Below are 20,478 nucleotides of genomic sequence, written 5' to 3'. Positions count from 1 at the left end.
GGGCTTGTAGTGTAGTAAAATTCGTATTCAAATTAGTATACTTTTTTATAGGTTCTATATTGACTGAAAGTGTGTATCAAAAAAGAATTCATGGATATAAATGTAGTTGTTTAAATTGCATCAATTTCAGCAATTAACTCTTTCCCACTCAGAAGCAAAGTGAAAATGGCTATGTGCAAACAACATAAAACATGAACAGCCTGCGAGTAACTGGCAGGCTGTTCAGGGTTTGCTGCCCATCAGTATCTAAGGTTTGGAAATGAAGCCTTTAAAACTTGAATTTAGTAAGAAAGGTATTTAATTAAATGTAACTTTCTAAGGGACTACAAATGTGTCAAAGTATGTATCTATTAGTGATAAAGGTTTAAAATGTAAGTTTCATATTGGCAATTGTTTTCTTCAATTTCTCAGTTATTTTACATTTTATATTAATCATAAGATTTCAGAAAATACATCATTACAAATAAGTGACATAATTATAATTTAACCAGATTCCTATTTTTAATTATTACCTAAACTTTTGAATTGTATTTATGACGAAAAATATGAAAATAAGAAAACAATTTACCAATTAATTTTTTAATTTCTTCAAATAACAAAATTATCAACAATGATGTAAATATTATACAAGAACTTAAATTAATGTAATTTAAATTCTTACTTGTATGGAAAAAATCCTCCACAGCAGATAATGATTCCCTACAAAAAATAAAAACAGACCATAACTTAAAAATATATGTCAATGATTTATTCCCGATCGAAATGAAGATGTTCTATTCCATCTAAAATAGGAATCCTGCATTAATTATTCACAGGATCCAGATTGGACAGTCCTCCACTCAGTATCACCAATTAATCACATGAATGCCCTTTGATCAATTGACTATTTTCTATATATGCCTTGGACCAGCAGACCACCGTGCCACCACTTCTGCCATTGGCTTATGCAGAGCACTGTTCAGTGTTCTATTGGGCTGTCGTTAAGTCAATGATGGGTTCTTTCAACTGAGGTTATAATCTGTGTTCAACTGGCGATAGTGTTTTAGAAGCACGAAATTGAACAGAATTTTAGCACTGTTCTGTGTTTTATTGGGCTTTTATAATGTAAGTCAAACAGGGTTCTTTCAAGAGAGGTAATGCTACAAGTTATAATCTGTGTTCAACTGGCAATAGTGTTTCAGAAGCATGCAATTGAACAGAATTTTAGCACTGTTCAGTGTTTTTTTGGGCTTATGTTAGTCAAACTGGATTCTTACAACTGAGGTCAAGCTAAAATCTGTGAAAAGGTCCCTTTAAATACATTCTAGACTCCTTACAAATTTAAATCATTCCAAAGGAAAAAAAGTCAAGTTTAACGCGCACTTAAGGTAAAATTTGGAGTGCATTACTTCCCCTTATTAACCTGTCTCTTAACATGCAATAAAGTATTACTTCCCCTTATTAACCGGTCTCTTAACATGCAATTACTTCCCCTTATTAACCTGTCTCTTAACATGCAATTAAGTATTACTTCCCCTTATTAACCTGTCTCTTAACATGCAATTAAGTATTACTTCCCCTTATTAACCTGTCTCTTAACATGCAATTAAGTTTTACTTCCCCTTATTAACCTGTCTCTTAGCATGCAATTAAGTATTACTTCCCCTTATTAACCTTTCTCTTAACATGCAATTAAATATTACTTCCCCTTATTAACCTGTCTCTTAACATGCAATTAAGTGTTAAATGAAGGAGCCTACATATGAAATTCCTACCTTGTTATTTGTTTCCCAACAAAACCGCAATCTAGTGTTAAATGATGCAGGCTATCTATATGAAATAGCTTTCAATTACTTATTTTACAGTCAAAACTGCAATTTAAAGTCAACTGAAGCATTTGCGAACTAATTTATGGGATACCTTAATTTCCCATCTTTTCTTATCAAAGAAATAATTTAGTGTTTAATGATGCACTGGTTAAATATGGAATGCAAAACTTCTAATTCATAGTGTAAAATAAATTTGTAACAGTCATAGTAAAAAATGGAAAAGTACATTATTTCCTTTTCCCCTAGTCAAATCAAATAATCTGAATTGTGCCAAACGATATTTCAATGCAATAAACACAATAAAGACAAAAACATATATAATTTTTTTATATATATTTAATGATTGCTTTCATTTTTTTGGTGTCACAGGCTTAATACAAAAAGCATTACTGCAATCACCTGTCAATAATACCCGCAAGGGATCGAGTTAGACAGTATAGATAGATAGATCACCTGACAGTGCTTTTACACTTTATTATCATGTAATGTTCCCGTATCCTCAGGACAGAGCACATATTTCAATCACTTAAAACCCCTGTAGACCAATATTATGGACTTTATTCTCCTCCTCCCTTAACTCTCCTGGGAAATAACACCTACACATATCTCACGGCTCCAGGCAATATTCATAATAAAACCCCAATCAAAGCCGACTGTTGTGCTTTAGTCATATTTCCTCAATCAACATGACTTTCAGATTGGCATTTTAACATACAATTTCTGAGGGCTCTTCTCCACCCTATTGGTTAAAAGTTTATTTTGCCACCCTTTTCCGCCATTTAAAAAAATGTTTTAGCCACTTTTTAAAAATTAGAGCCATTTTGTAGTCTTTCTTAAATCATAGTTTTCCATGCATATACTATGCATTTACATAGTCTGCATAGCTCTTTAGCAACATATACAATAACAAGGGACAAAATTGTCACAAAACCAGGTTTTCATTGTGAAAAAAAAATCTGATAAAGGGAGAAAACTCAAACTGAACTTTTGAAATGACCAAAAAAAATTAACCCCCTTTGTAATTTTTTTTTTTTTTTTAAATCTATTTTTAGTCGTGGCGACCTTGACATTGGAGATATTGACGTGATTCTTTCGTGGGACACACCGTCCCATGATGGTGAACAAATGTGCCAAATGATTTTAAAATCTCACAATGAATGACATAGTTATGGCCAGGACAAGCTCATTTATGGCCATTTTTGACCTTTGAACTCAAATTGTGACCTTGACCTTGGAGATATCAACGTAATTATTTCGCGCGACACACCGTCCAATGATGGTGAACAAATGTGCCAAATGATTTTTAAATCTGACGATGAACGACATAGTTATGGCTCGGACAAGCTCATTTATGGCCATTTTTGACCTTTGAACTCAAAGTGTGACCTTGACCTTGGAGATATCGACGTAATTATTTCGCGAGACACACCGTCCAATGATGGTGAACAAATGTGCCAAATGATTTTAAAATCTGACAATGAACGACATAGTTATGGCCTGGACAAGCTTATTCCGCCAGCCCGCCAGCCAGCCAGCCCGCCAGCCAGCCCGCCCGCATTCGCCAATCTAATAACCAGTTTTTTCCTTCGGAAAACCTGGTTAAAAAATAAAAAATAAATATTTATCTTCATAGCGTCTAAAATCCATTTACTTAGTGCGTAGCTCTTAAGCAACAAATATAATGCAAAGAAAATTATTTATGTAATATTAATATTATTACTCTTTAATTTATAATATAAACAAAAAGAAATTACACTTGTGCTAAGTCCAGTTTAAATGGGTGTCATGCTGATACAATAAAAAAATACATGTACACCGTGACTCCAATATAACTCAGATGACACAGTCCTCAGCCACAAACCCGCATTATTATAACGAACATTGTTAAAAATAAATTCAATGCTCATATATTGCCATGCTGTGTTGTCATTGTGTCATTTGCAAAAACAGGCATATAAATTATACAGTATCGAAAACTGGGCATAAATTGCTTTTTTCGTATGTATAATTATATATATATTTATCTGTTAATACCATAGAACCACTAATTAAATTTGAATAATAATAATTCTGGCAAATATTAATGATGAATGTGTGTAAGAATTTCACAAACACAAAAGTACACCAATTTTCTAAAAAGAAGTTTACAATGTATTATTGAACGGATTTTTTTCCATTTGAAAATGCACAAAGCAGGTACTTTCATGTGGGCACATCAGGCAAACTATAACAACCAATGTTGTAAATTGAAACTAAGATTGAATGCAACTCTCATGCAACACAATGTTTTTTGCGTCATACAAAACATGTGTCCTGGGGACTCTCGATTGGTTTGCGATAAGCGTCCGTTGTCAAATATTAGCGTTTGAATATGCTAAAATATAAGCTTTATAAACCGAGAGCTCTGAATATCCTTTCTTGTTAATTAAAAGAGTATTTGTTTCTTTCTATGCTGTAAAAGAACTGTTCAAAGGGTCACTTTAAACAAGAGGGCCAATGGCCCACGTGCACTCACCTGAGACCCAACAAAATGTATTGATCTCATTTGCTTTTGTGATGATTGAGTAATAAATTTGACTTCTTAGAGGGCTTTTTTACCCTTATAATGCAGATTTTATGTGGGCATTGACATAAATGGAGCAAATATTCTGCCCGTTTAGTTTCACAATAAGACAAAGTTGTAGGCTTCTTGCCTGTTGACAATTCGGAAAAAACTTATGTCCTTTTACTTTTAATTAAATTATCAATTTCATATCGTGTCAATTTATGGCATAAACTTGTTTAACATTTCAATGTTGATTTCAATACTGTGATTTAATAGTTATTAAACAAAATTATCACACATTTTCAGCCAAAACAGTTTACATAAAGAAGAATAATTGCAAAGCGCAAACATTTGTCTTTCCTTTATTTCAGTTGTTCTGTTCATGGCAATGGTATTTTCATATGTTCTTTATGCTAAGAGCATATTTGTCAAAGCTATTTGCGTCAAGATATATAACCAACGTTGATACTTAATATTTTTTGTAAGATCTTGCATTACATAAGTCACAGTTAATGATCAGATAAAATTACAACAAGAGCTGTCTCCATAGGATGACATATGCCCCCAATAAACGCTTTGATAGAAGTTATTGAAATGCACTAAGTGACCCTGTGACCTAGGTTTTGACCCGGCATGACCCATATTCGAACTTTACCTAGATATTGTTAAGATACAACTTCTGACAAAGTTTGGTAAAGATCGGATGAAAACTATTTGAATTAGAGAGCGGACACAAAAAGTGTGACAGACTGACAGACGGACAGTGCGAAAACTATATACCCCCTTTTCTTCGAAAGGGGGCATACAAATAGTTAATGAAAGCACTCCTATAGTTAATGGATTATGATATAAAATAGATTTCTATTAAAACAAGGATATCAGTAAAACTGATGGATGCTCCCCAATGATGCTTTGTCGATATATGGCTTAATTGTGTGGAAAAATGAGACCTTGAGAAAATCTAATATTAGCCTCAGTGACCTTGACCCCAGTGACCTCAAACCACATCAAAAGGTAGAGGTCTATGCAAGGTACCTACATGCCAAATATATAAGAGATCGGTCAAATATTGAAGGCGCTAGGAGAAACTGTAACAAAAGTGTGAAGGAAAATCTATTATTAGCTTAGGTGACCTTGACCTTGACCCCAGTGACCTCAAACGTCATCAAAAGGTAGAGGTCCATGCAAGGTAACATGCCAAATATGAAAGAGATCGGTAAAGTATTGAAGGTGCTAGGAGAAACTGTAACAAAAGTGTTAAGGAAAATCTATTATTAGCTTTGGTGACCTTGACCTTGACCCCAGTGACCTCAAACGTCATCAAAAGGTAGAGGTCCATGCAAGGTACCTACATGCCCAATATGAAAGAGATCGGTAAAGTATTGAAGGTACTATGAGAAACTGTAACAAAAGTGTGACGGAAAAATCTATTATTAGCCTTGTCGACCTTGACCCCAGTGACCTCAAACATCATCAAAAGGTAGAGGTCCATGCAAGGTACCTACATGCCAAATATGAAAGAGATCGGTAAAGTATTGAAGGTGCTATGACAAACTGTAACAAAAGTGTGAAGGAAAATCTATTATTAGCTTTGGTGACCTTGACCTTGACCCCAGTGACCTTAGGTAGATAGAGTTATGGTTCTTTGTCACTGCACTTCTCCTACTTGCCATCTGTTTATATTTCAAGTTTCAAGTAAATCCCTTTAGGAGATTTAGAGTTATGCTCTGCACAAAAATTTACTGAAAATATATAAAGGGAGATAATTAAAAAACTAAGGTAGATAGAGTTATGGTTCTTAGTCACGGCACTTCTCCTACTTGCCATCTGTTTATATTTCAAGTTTCAAGTAAATCCCTTCTGTAGATTTAAAGTTATGCTCCGGACAAAAATTAACTTTGAAATTATATAAAAGGGGAGATAATTAAAAAACTAAGGTAGATAGAGTTATGGTTCTTGGTCACTGCACTTCTCCTAGTTGCCATCTGTTTACATTTCAAGTTTCAAGTAAATCCCTTCAGTAGTTTTAGAGTTATGCTCCGGACAACAATTTAGTTCATACGGAAGTACAGAAGTGCGGAAGGACAAACTGGCAACTATATGCTCCCCATATATATATATGGGGAGAATAAAAAGAACAAAATTGTCAGCCTGAAAGATAATTGTTATATAACTAATGTTCCTACTGTCATTAAATTTGTAACACTAGTTTGTACATTTTGAAACCCAATATTTTTTCGTTTTATATTATTATTATTATTATTAAGAAAGCATAACAGATTGTGATTATTATTATTATTATTAATATTTTATATTGAATGTTTCACCAAGAAACTAATGATATTTTTATTACCAGATCTTGATAAAAGCACTTCGACAGAGTTAAACCAGCTGTTTGACGCCGCCAGTCTGACAATTTCAACAAATAACTTTACATTTACTTATATACATTTATCAATAAAAGAGTGCTTGTCCTATTCCAACCTATTCCCTACAACATATATAGGTATTGTCCTAACTGGTGGTAAAGAAAAGGTCATTGACCTGAGGCCGACTCCTTAGTGGTGAAGAAAAGAACAAACACAATATTGTTTATTGAAAAAGGGCATTATAATGCCATGGATAAGACACACATGCAACATTATGCTTGCCTGATTGGCATAAAAGGTGGATGATATTTAAAGTAGGTGTGAGCGAAGGAAGGTGACGTCCTGCAAATATTCACACATGAACAATCTGTTGACACGAGCAACATCAAGGAAACCCTAGACGAATGATGAAGACGAGAACACTGGCAAAGTTTAACAGAGAATGATTTTGAAGAGTGAATTATTGTATTACATTCAAGAATAGATGAAGTGAAAGAGTATGTGATATTAAAGAGTGAATTTTGTCCTCTAAAGCTTCTTTTTTTTTTACTAAAAGAAGTTATACATACAATTGTTCAAAATGCCCAATGATTATAGACTTTTTTTCTATCCAATATTCATATACTTTTCTATATTTATCCTGCATAATATCATTATAAGTCAAGTAAATATGTAGAAAATCATCACTACTCATACAGTAAAGCCCTTGCGGAACAAACATAATCCTCGGTCACGCCACGGCCAGAATCGTTAGTACTCAGCGGCCACTGCGTGTGTTCACACCGCTTATCGCCGAGGCACTCAGCATCGATCCGCCCAACAACGTCGAGTCTGTATTCACCTCGCCTACTTTCGCGGAATAAATCCACCGCATACATACGCGGCAGGTCGAGTGAAAAGATATAACAATAGGCATATATTTTTTGGCGTTTAGTAAAACTGGAAATATGAAATTCGAAATACGGCAATCTGGTTACGGGTACAAAGATAGCGACGATCACAGCTTCATGCTTTATCCGTCCGTTTAACCGATTTTAATCGCTTAGAGGTTAAACGACCTTTGACAGCTAATTGGTGTTAATCTATTGTGTAATGTCAATAAAGGTGTGAAAAACTCGCGAGTCAGTGTTTATTACATGTTTTCCCTATCAGAGCAGTGCGTGTAAGAAAAATAAATGAAATAATCCAGATGATTTATTTACATGCTAACACAGCGTAACTGTTAACAGATAATCACTTTCATTTTTACCCATTATCAAAAAGTCCCCGGGAAGCACGTTTTTTAACTGCGTATGACGCAATAAAACATTTTTTGTACATGATCGTATTGCATTCATATCTAAATTTAAATTCACTCGTCCAATGAAAGCTGTGTCCCATAATGCACTGTACTCTTTACACTTCTGAAAAATGGCGTAGGCATATGGTTGTGTTTTTGAAATTCTTAAACATATTTATCGTCATAAATGTTTACGATTATTTTTTCTTAAGTGATGTTGTAATTATATTGGATTATCGGATAAATGTGAACATCAGAACAGCGGTATGTATACAGTTATCGATACAATTTGGTTTATATGCATGAATTGGCCAATTACCGATGTCATGGATATCCACTGCGATCACAACGAATCGCGGCGAATCACCACGAAATTGCGATGTCAAATATTATAATAATTGTTCTTTTAAAATTTGTTGACTAACAAATTATTTTTAAAAGATTTTTATTTTATGATGCGCATCGACTCAACGGATAGATGTGAAATGTGACGTGCCGCCGCATACTGACGCGGCTTCAACGGCCGACTCGGCATCGACTCGTTGCGCCTTGACTCCGTGGATCGTGAAATATGTTTGTTCGCGTGAGCTGTACTGTAGTACCATTTTTTGTTCAAAACAAATGTCAACATTTGGTGCCGTATAGAAATTTTTGGTGTTGTTTTCTACTCAAATGTTAAAATTTGGAATGACATCATCTTAAAACCAGGAATGTGACTCCCAAGGACATAGATGCTCCAGCTGAATGTCACTGGACACAGAAACAAATGTTTTGTGAAAGACATAATGTGAACAGTTAACGCATGTACCGGTATGCACCAGTCTTTTGTTAATCTTGCTATATATGTACCCTATTTCACAACTGTCAATTTGACCTTTAAGCAAGCACCAAAGCTGGTGCATAACATGTTGTCTTCAATTGATGAAACATTTTTACGATGCATTTCAAAGAAACAGAACAGACAGCCACAAGAAAATATATCACTATTACCTTACAAGGACTATAGTTTTACACAAACTGTGAATATCTAATGTGACCTTGACCTTTATGCAAGCACATGTTTTTCCATGAACAAATTGTCTTGATAAGATGATCACATGTGACAATTTATTTCAGAATTGCATAAATCACAATTATCATCCACAGGATGGGAACTCATACTGTCACTATGATGAATTAAATTAAGAATATTTAAAAACTCCAAGTGACCACTATCAGGGGTGTTGGAAGCACATTGATATTGGGGCGGCGGCGGGGTTGGGTCTGGAAGGGGGTATCTAACCTCCCGCCGTTGGTGCGGGTCCGGAGCCTCACTGATTTTTTTTTCAAATTTTAGCATCAAATGGTGCATTTTGGTGCGTTTTCATGCCTGATACCTGACCTTATACACGTCTATTGCAGGCATATTCTGAATGACAAAAGTTGTGACAGACAGACATTCAATGGAGAGGTGATCTCTATATGTCGCAGTTTTTACTTTGTAGCAGGCGACACAACGATAGGGTTCATGTGGGTTCAAATAACGTTATTCGGATTTTTTTCCCGCAATTCCGTTTTGGAAATTTGAAATTCGTTGGTTTGGAGTAGACATATTGAAACGACAAAAAAAAGTGGTAAAAAACATTAAATAAGTTTTTTAGAATTAGCGATTTACTTTAAGTTATTATTTCCACGCTTTTCGGAGAAAAAGTGGGGATATTGTGGTGATGTCCGTCTGTCCGTCCGTCCTGGCCACCTGCTCCTCCTACACTATTGGCACTAGAACCTTGAAACTAACATACATGGTAGCTATGAGCATATGTGCGACGGTGACAGTGACAGAATTTTGATCTGACCCCTGGGTCAAAAGTTATGGGGGTTGGGGCAGGGCCAGGTCAGAGATTTTCCTGCGACCGCGATTCGAAAAAGGCTCATAACTACTGTGTCCCTTCAGATATTGCTTTCATATTTGGTATGCATGTGTATCTAGACAACATCTATCCATGCGCATAAAATTTTTGACCCCTGTGACCTTGACCTTGAACTTTGGGTCAGTTTTTAGGTTTCGAAATCTGCGACTGCGATTCGAAAAAGGCTCATAACTACTGTGTTCCTACAGATATTGCTTTCATATTTGGTATGCATGTGTATCTAGACAAAACCTATCCATGTGCATACAATTTTTGACCCCTGTGACCTTGACCTTGAACGTTTGGTCAGTTTTAGGTTTCGAAATCAGCGACCGCGATTCAAAAAAGGCTCATAACTACTGTGTCCCTTCAGATATTGCTTTCATATTTGGTATGCATGTGTATCTGGACAAGACCTTTCCATGCTCATAATAGTTTTGACCCCTGTGACCTTCACCTTGAACTTGAGCTCAGCATTCAGGTTTCGAAATCTGCGACCGAAATTCGAAAAAGGCTCATAACTTCTGTGTCCCTTCAGATATTGCTTTCATATTTGGTATGCATGTGTATCTGGACAACACCTTTCCATGCGCATAAAAAAGGTTTTTACCCCTGTGACCTTGACCTTGAACTTGGGGTCAGTTTTCAGATTTCAAAATCTGCGACCGCGATTCGAAAAAAGGCTCATAACTTCTGTGTCGCTTCAGATATTGCTTTCATATTTGGTATGCATGTGTATCCATACAACAGTCCTATCCATGCACACACAATTTTTTACCCGTATGACCTTGACCTTGAACTTGTGGTCAGTTTTCAAGTTTTTTAATCTGCGACTGGGATTTGAAAAAGGCTCATATCTACTGTGTCCCTTCAGATATTGCTTTCATATTTGGCATGCATGTATATCTGGACAACACTATGGGCATAAACAATTTTACCTCTGGGACCTTGAACTTGAGGCCAGTTTTCAGGTTTTGAAATCTGCGACCGGGATTCGAAAAAGGCTCATAACTTCTGTGTCCTTTCAGATATTGCTTTCATATTTGGTATGCATGTGTATCTGGACAACACCTTTCCATGCGCATAAAATGTTTGACCCCTGTGACCTTAAACTTAAGGTCAGCGTTCAGGAATCAAAATTTGCGACTGCGATTCGAAAAAGCCTCATACCTGCTGTGTCCCTTCAGATATTGCTTTCATATTTGGTACGGGCATGTGTATCTGGACAAGACCTTTCCATGCGCATGCAATTTTTTACCACTGTTACCTTGACCTTGAATTTAGGGTCTGTGTTTAGATTTCGAAATCTTTTATGTGGTTATCTACCCAATCAGAAGAAGTGCAAGCATTTTCATCGGATAAAGGAATTTTTTAACAATGAAGCTTGTGTATTGAAAACACATATAGAGTAACACAGTAGTGGCGCAGAGATTAGTAGTCAATTGTTTGTGTTAACTCATCTGTGAAATGGTTTAGCTCATCCATCTAATGTTTATACAAGGGATTATAAAATATTGGCGCAAAGGGACACCTGTATATGAGAGAAGAGATAGAATGCAGTCAAGCATAAAAAGCATGAGAAACTCATGGAATACTGAGCTTCAAGAATCTATAAAAGGGCTGAAACTTTCAATTCATTCAATTACACTTTTAGACTCATTACTGAAAATCTGTCAAAATGTTCAAGTGGGAAAAATGTGAGAAACAATTTAAAGCAAGATGGACTTTGAACAGGCACATCAAAGACAGACATGAAATTCAACATTTTCATTGTTGTGTACAAGATTGCGATAGAAAGTTTCTGAGACGCTACTATTTAGTCAACCATTTAACCTCAAAACATAACTTTTCCAAAACAGAAGCAAGAAGATCCATCTCATAAGTCATTCCAATGAGGATGACATGTACATAATTGACTACAGTGAAGTTGATTCAGTATTAGATTTGTTAGGAGAGCAGGATGAGGAGGAGAAATAAGGGTATAGATTTTCACTCATTTTTTAGGTTATTTTACATTAACCACTTCATTTCTACACCGAATTACTTCAAATATATACTGAACATCTCTTATGACAATACGGTAAATCTCAACTATGCATGGCCCCATTACCAACCCTGGGGCACCCCTGGATCAAAAATGCGGCGTGGAGATACGCGTCGGCCTCTGAAGCGCCATGCATTTCTAGTTTAGGTTAGTTTACATTAACTTCTTCATTTCTACACTGAATTAATTCAAATTTATACTGAACATCTCTTATGAAAATACGGTCAATCTCAACTATGCATGGCCCCATTACCAACCCAGGGGCGCCCCTGGAATAAACATGCGGCGGGGGGATACGCGTCAGCCTCTGCCGCGCCATTTCTAGTTTCAATTAATTCAGGTATCTTGAGATAGCTTTAATTTTGTGATAATTAAGGACTATTGGATATCGGCACATTTGTTTCATGTCATACTTTCCTTTATATTCATAAAAAAAGCAAAGGCTTAGATCATATAACAATTAAAGATTCCCAGGTTTTATTACTCAACAGTAAAGGGATTATGGTTATAAAAGAGATTGATCAATTAACAACATAATTGACACGTACACTACCATGGGCGGGTGATGGCAAACAACAATACACTTGTCATAACCGCGAAAGCGTGATTACCTTGCTTCGTGGTAAAGATATTTTCAAATATACAGGTATTGAAATGGAAAAAAAAAAGAAAAAAGGTCTTTGCCGAAATTTCCTTTTTGCCGAAAATATTGGGGCGGCAACCGCCGCCCCTGCCGCCCCAGCGCCTCTGTCTATGAGCTGGAAGAACATGGTTTTGCACACAACACATTGTCTTCAAGTGATGGTGATTTGTGCGGGTGCACAACAAAGATATGGATCAAACACAAAAATAAACTCACACTAAATACAATTTGGATTGGTCCAAAAAATCAAGTGTATACCGTGAGTGATCTTTAAATTTGAAGCTTTAACACTTTACCACTTAGATACATATTTAACCCTTTGCATGCTGGGAAATTTGTCGTCTGCTAAAATGTTGTCTGCAGAATTTCTAAAATTAGCATTTTCTTCGATTTTTTTTCAAAGAATATTATCAGAATAGCAAACAGTTTGGATCCTGAGACGCCACGTTCTGTGGCGTCTCATCTGGATCCCAACTGTTTGCAAAGGCCTTCAAAATTCGGTTCCCGCGCTGAAAGGGTTAAGCAAGCAAATTGTTGTTTCACCCAAAGCAGGCCAAACATGGTCTTGATATGATTATCATCGCAATCCCATAATGCACGTCAAAGTTATGAGCTAGACAAAAATATGTACATAGTCCATTGCAAGGTCTCCATTTTGACCTTGACCTTGGAGCAGGCGTATTGTCTTTATATTTTGATCATTTTTGCCAATTTATTTTGAAATGCCATAATGCACAACAACAAATATAACACTTAGTTATGATAACACTGTAACTTGCCCTTCTGCCATGATTATGGCAGAGGAATGAAACGATGAGTTAAAAATATAAGGGTCATATAACACAGATTCTTAATACAGCCATAACAAAAGTTTATGCCTTTTTGTTGATTGATGACTTTGTCTGCAGTAATGGAATAAAACATATGTTATCTGTCTTGCTTCCTGTTTGTTTTTACAGGACTCTTAAAAAATTACCTTTAGATTAATTAAATGGCATCAGGTGTTCATTCGGTATATTATTAAAAGTACCTCTTCACGGTTTGGTAAATTGAAATTTATACTGAAGAATATTGTTTCTGATTTGCAAATTTTTGCAAAAGATTGAATAATTTGGAGAGTTCTGTACAGTTGTTATCATTATATTTTGAGACACTATCTGGATTGCTTATATAATTCTAAAATACGTATCGTAAGGTATCAGCACAGATGGCCGAGTGGTTTAATTGTTAGCCTTTTAATCAAAGGGTCAGTGGTTTGAGCCCAGGTATGGATAACTTTTTTCTTTCTTCAATTTTGTTCTTGTTATATACAGGAGCTTTTTTGTTCTGTTGTTAACACCTTTTATTAATTTAAATCGTTTAATAAAGAATTTCAAAACATGCCAACATCTGTGAACATGTCCCTTTAAGACAAAGGATGTTGCTTTTGACTATAATATTGTTGACGTACTGGTTCATGAACACAACAATTATGACTTTTTGACCGTTTTCACTGCAGTTGTTTAACCTCTAGGCACACCTTGCCGTCAAATACAATACCTTTTATATAATCATTTGATGTTGTTTACTGACAAATTAAGTGATGGTAACTCTGATATGTTTATTTGGACAATACAAATGACTTCCATTAAATTTGATTCAATGCTAGCCCAAGGCACTTCATGACCATGAGTAGACCCTTTAAGCAGTATTTGCCTTTTGCTACTGCTATAATGGATTGAACAAATAGTCATGAAAGTAAAGAGCCAGATTTCAACCTGTGTCTGGGTCAATCACAGAGTTCAAATAAAGAAAAGTAATCAAGACCAAATGCCCATCCATACTGTTATGAAATTCAACTAGATCTTTTGTTAAATAATACATATACGGAATGTTCATTTAATATATAATATTATCCCGGAAATAAAAGTATGAAACATTTTTTAATACATGCTTTTTTTCTATGTAATATAACAATTACAAAGATTATTTTATAATACACCTGTGTAATATTGCTTTAAATTTGATCGTTTTCATTGGCTACGTTTGTTTGACTGACAGTGTGTTACATCATTTTGCTGAGATGATGTTGCACATCCAGTAATGGCATGCTAGTTTTAACTACTTTCTGGTTTTATCACGATGCTTAGGTTAATTTACAATCCTAGGATGTAAAGAAAGATATATGTCATTTCAGGCTGTAATTTATTGAACCCATTCAGATAATTTGCGAATGGCTCCCTTACTTACAAAAGTATGTGATGAAGTGCTGAAGCAAACTCTTCTAGTAACAATCAAAATTTAACCCATTTATGCCCAGTGGACTCTCCCATCCTTCTAAATTGGATCAATTTATTTCCATAATTAGGGGTGTCAAGTATATTTATTTCTATATTTAGAATATTCCATAAAGAAATTCATTTAAGCAAACAGCGCAGACCCAGATGAGACGCCGCATTATGCGGCGTCTCTGATCTGGGTCTACGCTGTTTGCAATGTCCTTTTTTCAGGACGCTAGGCATGAATGGGTTAATGTAGTCTTTGAAATGAAGCTGCTAAAAAAACTTGGTTAACCCTTTGCATGCTGGGAAATTTGTCATCTGCTAAAATTTATCGTCTGCTGAATTTCTAAAATTAGCATTTTCTTTGATTTTTTTTAAAGAATACTATCAGAATAGCAGTTTGGATCCACAGAACGTGGCGTCTCATCTGGATCCAAACTGTCTGAAAAGGCCTTTCAAATTCGGTTCCAGCGCTGAAAGGGTTAACATTCCTGAGCCAGCATATGCTAAGAATTGTGCACTGTTTCTGTAAATTACAGAATAACTCCTGCAGATGGTCATTAGGGGGTAATGACGTGATAGTTAAGATGGTGCTGTCCATGCCAAGAAAAGTATTTTTCGCCGTGGTATACCAGTCATTACTTTAGTTTCATTTTTAAATGTCACACTCATTTTCCTGCCATATCAGTAAGAAAGTGATTAGCATTTATTTCATATTAAAATTCGCTTTATATCTTGTCTTTACTTGCTGCAAATTTTCTAAGTGGTGCTGTAATTAGGTCAACCCGCTAAGAAATGTTGTTGCGAATAAACTCAAGATCTATAGCAAATATTAATACAAAATAAATGCTAGTAACTTTCTTGCTCATATGGATGGAAAGTGAGCAGCAATAAAAAAATTAATACATTAATAAATGCTATAAAACAGCAAAAATACATGTATCAGCATGGACGTCGCTATTCTGTGGTCAGAGGAGTGAACTAGATCTTTTAAATTGGGCTGATTGTGAGAAGCTTATCTTGCAACATATTATTAAAATTGTAAAAAAGGGCCTCACTTTTTTTTTAATTTCTGTGAATATGCGGCAACTGATTTATAAAGATGTAAATTTTGGGGGAAAATGTTACTATAAAGCAAACTGAGCTGTCAATCTTACCCTCCCCGGTACTGCCTTGTGGGAATTTATTATTTTCATAGCCAATTCAATTCAAGAAGACAACATATGCAAAACAAAGTATGTTGTGTTAATTTCTTTAACCCATTTAAGCCTATTGGACTCTCACATCCTTCTAAATGGGACCAATTTATTTCCAAAATTATAAGGGATGTCTAGTATATTTATTTCTATATTTAAAATATTTCTTACATAAATTCCTTGAAGCAAACAGCGCAGACCCTAATGAGACGCTGCATCATGCAGCGTCTCATCTGGGTCTACGTTGTTTGCCAAGGCTTTTTTCTAGACGCTAGGCATAAATTGGTTAAACTCTGCAACAATATCTCAATTCAGCAGAAGTGAAGTACCAGTGCACTTGACCCATTCACATTAAAATTGTACAGCATTGACTCTGACCAAATCAGATACCTAGCAGTTACAAGTGGTACAGTGCATCTGCCCCAAAGAGGTGCCGCCCAAAGGACGTGCAAAATTCTGCCCTAAAGAAAAATTGAACAACAAATACAGTTGAACCATTCTTTAAAAGCAAAATGGTTTCAAGTATGGCACACTCTCCTTGTTTCACAAAAATGCTAGCATATAATATCCTGATACTATCATATTCAATCCTCAGAAAATCTGTAGAAATATCTATGATGTAATGCAGGTGCCAAAAAAGCTAAGTTGGACATTTCTGAAGAATATTTTACCCACTGGGAAACAAGCAATAAAAGTATAGTAAGGTTTAATTCTGAAGATAATATATGTTTTGAAGAGATAATTATAATATATTACAAAGTGTCTGGAAAACAAGAATGATTTTTCTGTAGATAACTTATATAAGTCTGAGTTTTCTTTCCAGTTTCGTCTGACATTTTGTACCAACAATTTTACTCTTTGGTAACAATGACAAATACCAGGAAATTCATAGAAATCATTCAAACAGTTTATAGCAAAAAAACAACACCTGGGTCCACATTTCAGATCAAAGCGCTGAAGGCACTGTAGGTGTTCGCTGTTGTAAAATGTCGTCCTTGATTAGCTTGTGCGCATTGCACAGGCTAATCAGTATGCACAGGCTAATCTTATTTGACATGCAATAAGCCCCATTTTCCCTTAAAGCAGCCAATATGTACAGATTTCAATGATAAACACTAGACTGGCCGATCTCGTCTTACAAGCTGTTAAACACTATTAGTCATATAAACCCTCTGCAGTGTACCAGTGGTGAACTATAAACAGGCAAATGTGGTGGTTATCTTTCCTAGCAGACGCTCTATATAGCATTTGTCGTCTGCTGCAACAGGCAGTGGTTGTCTTTCCATACCGTACCTAAGGCTTCTAAGCACATACTGATTTGAAAAATATGGTCTTTAACATTAGTGTGAGCTAACACTCACACTTAAAATTGTCAATCCTCTACATCTATGTCAAAGTGGTATGTACTGGATTAATCGCTTTCAGTGATAGCAATAGTTCACTATTGCAGAATTCATCAGCAACAGTTGATGTATCCCTGGTTTTCTAACAATTTATCTAAAGTGACCTATGAACAAAAGGGGATTTTTCTATCCCTATAAAAAAAATCCCCTTTGATCTCCAAGCATGATCAGAGCCATGTGGTTCTTGTGGGACACTTGTGTCAAAAAGATGAGGATGCTTTTTCCTTCAACTTTTGTTTTTAAATTTCACCTTTTTTATGTCCAAGTGTGCCCATGACCTTTGAGGTAGCGACACAGTTGTACATCTGATAATGTGTCTTATGATGGTCCAAACATTTTGTCCAAAGATATTTATAAATCCATCTAGGTGTGGGAAATTTGGTTATGAAAGACAAACAGTCGACTCAGCTATATGCCGCCTACTTTAAAGAGAGGCATAGATAAACAAACCAAAAAAAGGATATTTATATTGTATATCATATAGTTAATAATTCTTACGCCAGTGCAATGCTGATAACAAATGATTTATTAAAGGACATTACGTTTGATTTGAGAATTTGAGAAGGGGGGGTGCATGAAAATTTGTAATAATATAATCGAAAGAGAAACAATACACATCAGAGGTCTACGTTTAATAATTATAATTATCATGACTTGGATGGAACCGTGATTGTGCTATATCTCAATTGGATGGGTTGAATATAACAGAAATTATTCCTTATCATGCAGAATATATGGTTTAATAAGAACAGCAATTATTCAGATACAAACCTTGCCAGCTTAACAGATCTATAATTATTTGTTAATGAGAAATTAATTGTTTTTATCTCATATCCATCCCCTATAAACACACACATGCTCTGTCATACCAGTACAGCCCAAAGAATCTTATAAAAAATTATCTCATTGTTGTGGGGTTTAAATAAGTTGGATAATGAGGGGATTAACCCTTTCAGTGCGGGAACCGAATTTTGAAGGCCTTTGCAAACAGTTTGGATCCAGATGAGACGCCACAGAACGTGGCGTCTCATCAGGATCCAAACTGTTTGCTATTCTGATAGTGTTCTTTGAAAAAAATCGAATAAAATGCTTATTTTAGAAATTCAGCAGAAGACATTTTAGCAGACGACAAATTTCCCAGCATGCAAAGGGTTAAACTTCATTTCAATAGGAGGGTTTAAGATCACAGAAATTATTTGATAAAACGAAGAATATTAGGGTATAATAAGTAAAATCTACCTAATACTAAATGGGCCTTGCAAGAATTCTTTAGAATGGCTTATAACTGGCGAAAGGTTAAGAGCCTGTCTCTTAAACTTTGCTGTAATGTCATTAATAACTCCAGATCTGTTGAGAATATACATAAATAGTACACATATATTTTGTATGATTATTTTGTATGATTGTAGAACAGGGCCCACTACAGATTGCTTAAAATACAAGAAATATATAAGAACTTGAAAGTTTAATAAGTAAATATATGTTAGTACTGTCAAAAATGCTGAACATATTACCAAAATGTTTTTATTTTGATAGAATTACAACAATTTTGTTTCTTTAATTGTTCCTTCCACTCCCCCTCCCCCCCCCCCCCCAATGAAATAGAAAAAAAGCAACAGTTCAGATACAAATCTTGGATTTTTTACATTTACCTGGTAATTAAATAGACATTAAAAACATAATTATTTTCATCATAAAACCACTCCTCACAATCACACACCTGCTCCATAATACAAGTACAATGGCAAATCTTAAATATGTATAAATATGATTACATAAACTGAACAAACTGAAAATGGGAACCATATTCATCATATTTCCTGACACACATGCAGTTGTTCTCTTATATTTTCTTATTCAGTCTAAGCCAATGATTGTGCAATAATCTCATAAGATTACACAATCATTGGCTTAGACTGAATACCCAAGCATTATATGACCAGTAAATATATGGTCAAGTCATTTGCAAAAAAACTGAGGACATAATTTTACGATCTTAAAGCCACATAAATACTCAAAATAAACGAATGTTTCATATAATATTTTGTAAAATAAAGTTAACCCATAACAAGAGGGTCATGATGGCCCTGAATCGCTCACCTGACTAACCAAATACAATCCCAACCCAGTTTTCATCAAGATTAACATTCTGACCAAATTTCATAAAGATTGGATGAAAACTGTGACCTCTAATTGTCTACACAAGGTTTTTCTAATATTTGACCTATTGACCTAGTTTTTGACCCCAGGTGACCCAAATACAATCCCAACCCAGATTTCATCATCAAGACAAGCTGTGATGATTCTGACCAAATTTCATGAAAATTGGATGAAAACTGTGACCTCTATTGTCTACACAAAGTTTTTCTATTATTTGACCTAGTGACCTAGTTTTTGACCCAAGATGACCCAAATACAATCCCAACCCAGATTTTATCAAGATAAACATTCTGACCAAATTTCATAAAGATTGGATGAAAACTGCGACCTCTATTGTCTATACAAGGTTTTTCTTTTATTTCAACTAGTGACCTAGTTTTTGACCTAGTGACCTAGTTTTTGACTCCAGATGACCCAAATACAATCCCAACCCAGATTTTTTCAAGATAAACATTCTGACCAAATTTCATAAAGATTGGATGAAAACTGTTCCCTCTACTGTCTACACAAACAAATTGTTGATGTTTTTTTCTATTAGTTGACCTAGTGACCTAGTTTTTGACCTCAGATGACCCAAATACAATCCCAACCCAGATTTCATCAAGATAAACATTCTGACCAAATTTCATAAAGATTGGATGAAAACTGCGACCTCTATTGTCAACACAAGGTTTTTCTATTATTTGACCTAGTTTTTAACCAAGTGACCTAGATTTTGACCCCAGATGACCCAAATACAATCCCAACCCAGATTTCATCAAGATAAACATTCTGACTTAATTTCATAAACATTGGATGAAAACTGTGACCTCTACTGTCTACACAAACAAATTGTTGATGATTTTTTCAATTATTTGACCTAGTGACCTAGTTTTTGAACC

The 20,478-nt window shown here is 35.2% G+C and overlaps 1 protein-coding gene across 1 annotated transcript in view; it reads right to left on the bottom strand.

Moving 5' to 3' along the window:
- LOC127854599 (melatonin receptor type 1B-like) overlaps window positions 1-20,478 on the bottom strand; it is an 87,266-nt gene that overhangs the window by 46,072 nt on the left and 20,716 nt on the right. Inside the window, exon 2 of the mRNA XM_052389662.1 lies at window positions 662-699. The gene's annotated coding sequence lies outside the window, so the exon portion shown is untranslated. The remainder of the gene's footprint in view (window positions 1-661; window positions 700-20,478) is intronic.

Source organism: Dreissena polymorpha, chromosome 13 (genome assembly GCF_020536995.1).
Source record: "Dreissena polymorpha isolate Duluth1 chromosome 13, UMN_Dpol_1.0, whole genome shotgun sequence".
Classification (NCBI taxonomy): Eukaryota; Metazoa; Mollusca; class Bivalvia; order Myida; family Dreissenidae; genus Dreissena; species Dreissena polymorpha.
Note: the sequence above shows the minus strand (reverse complement) of the source record. Positions and strands in the feature narration are given on the sequence as shown.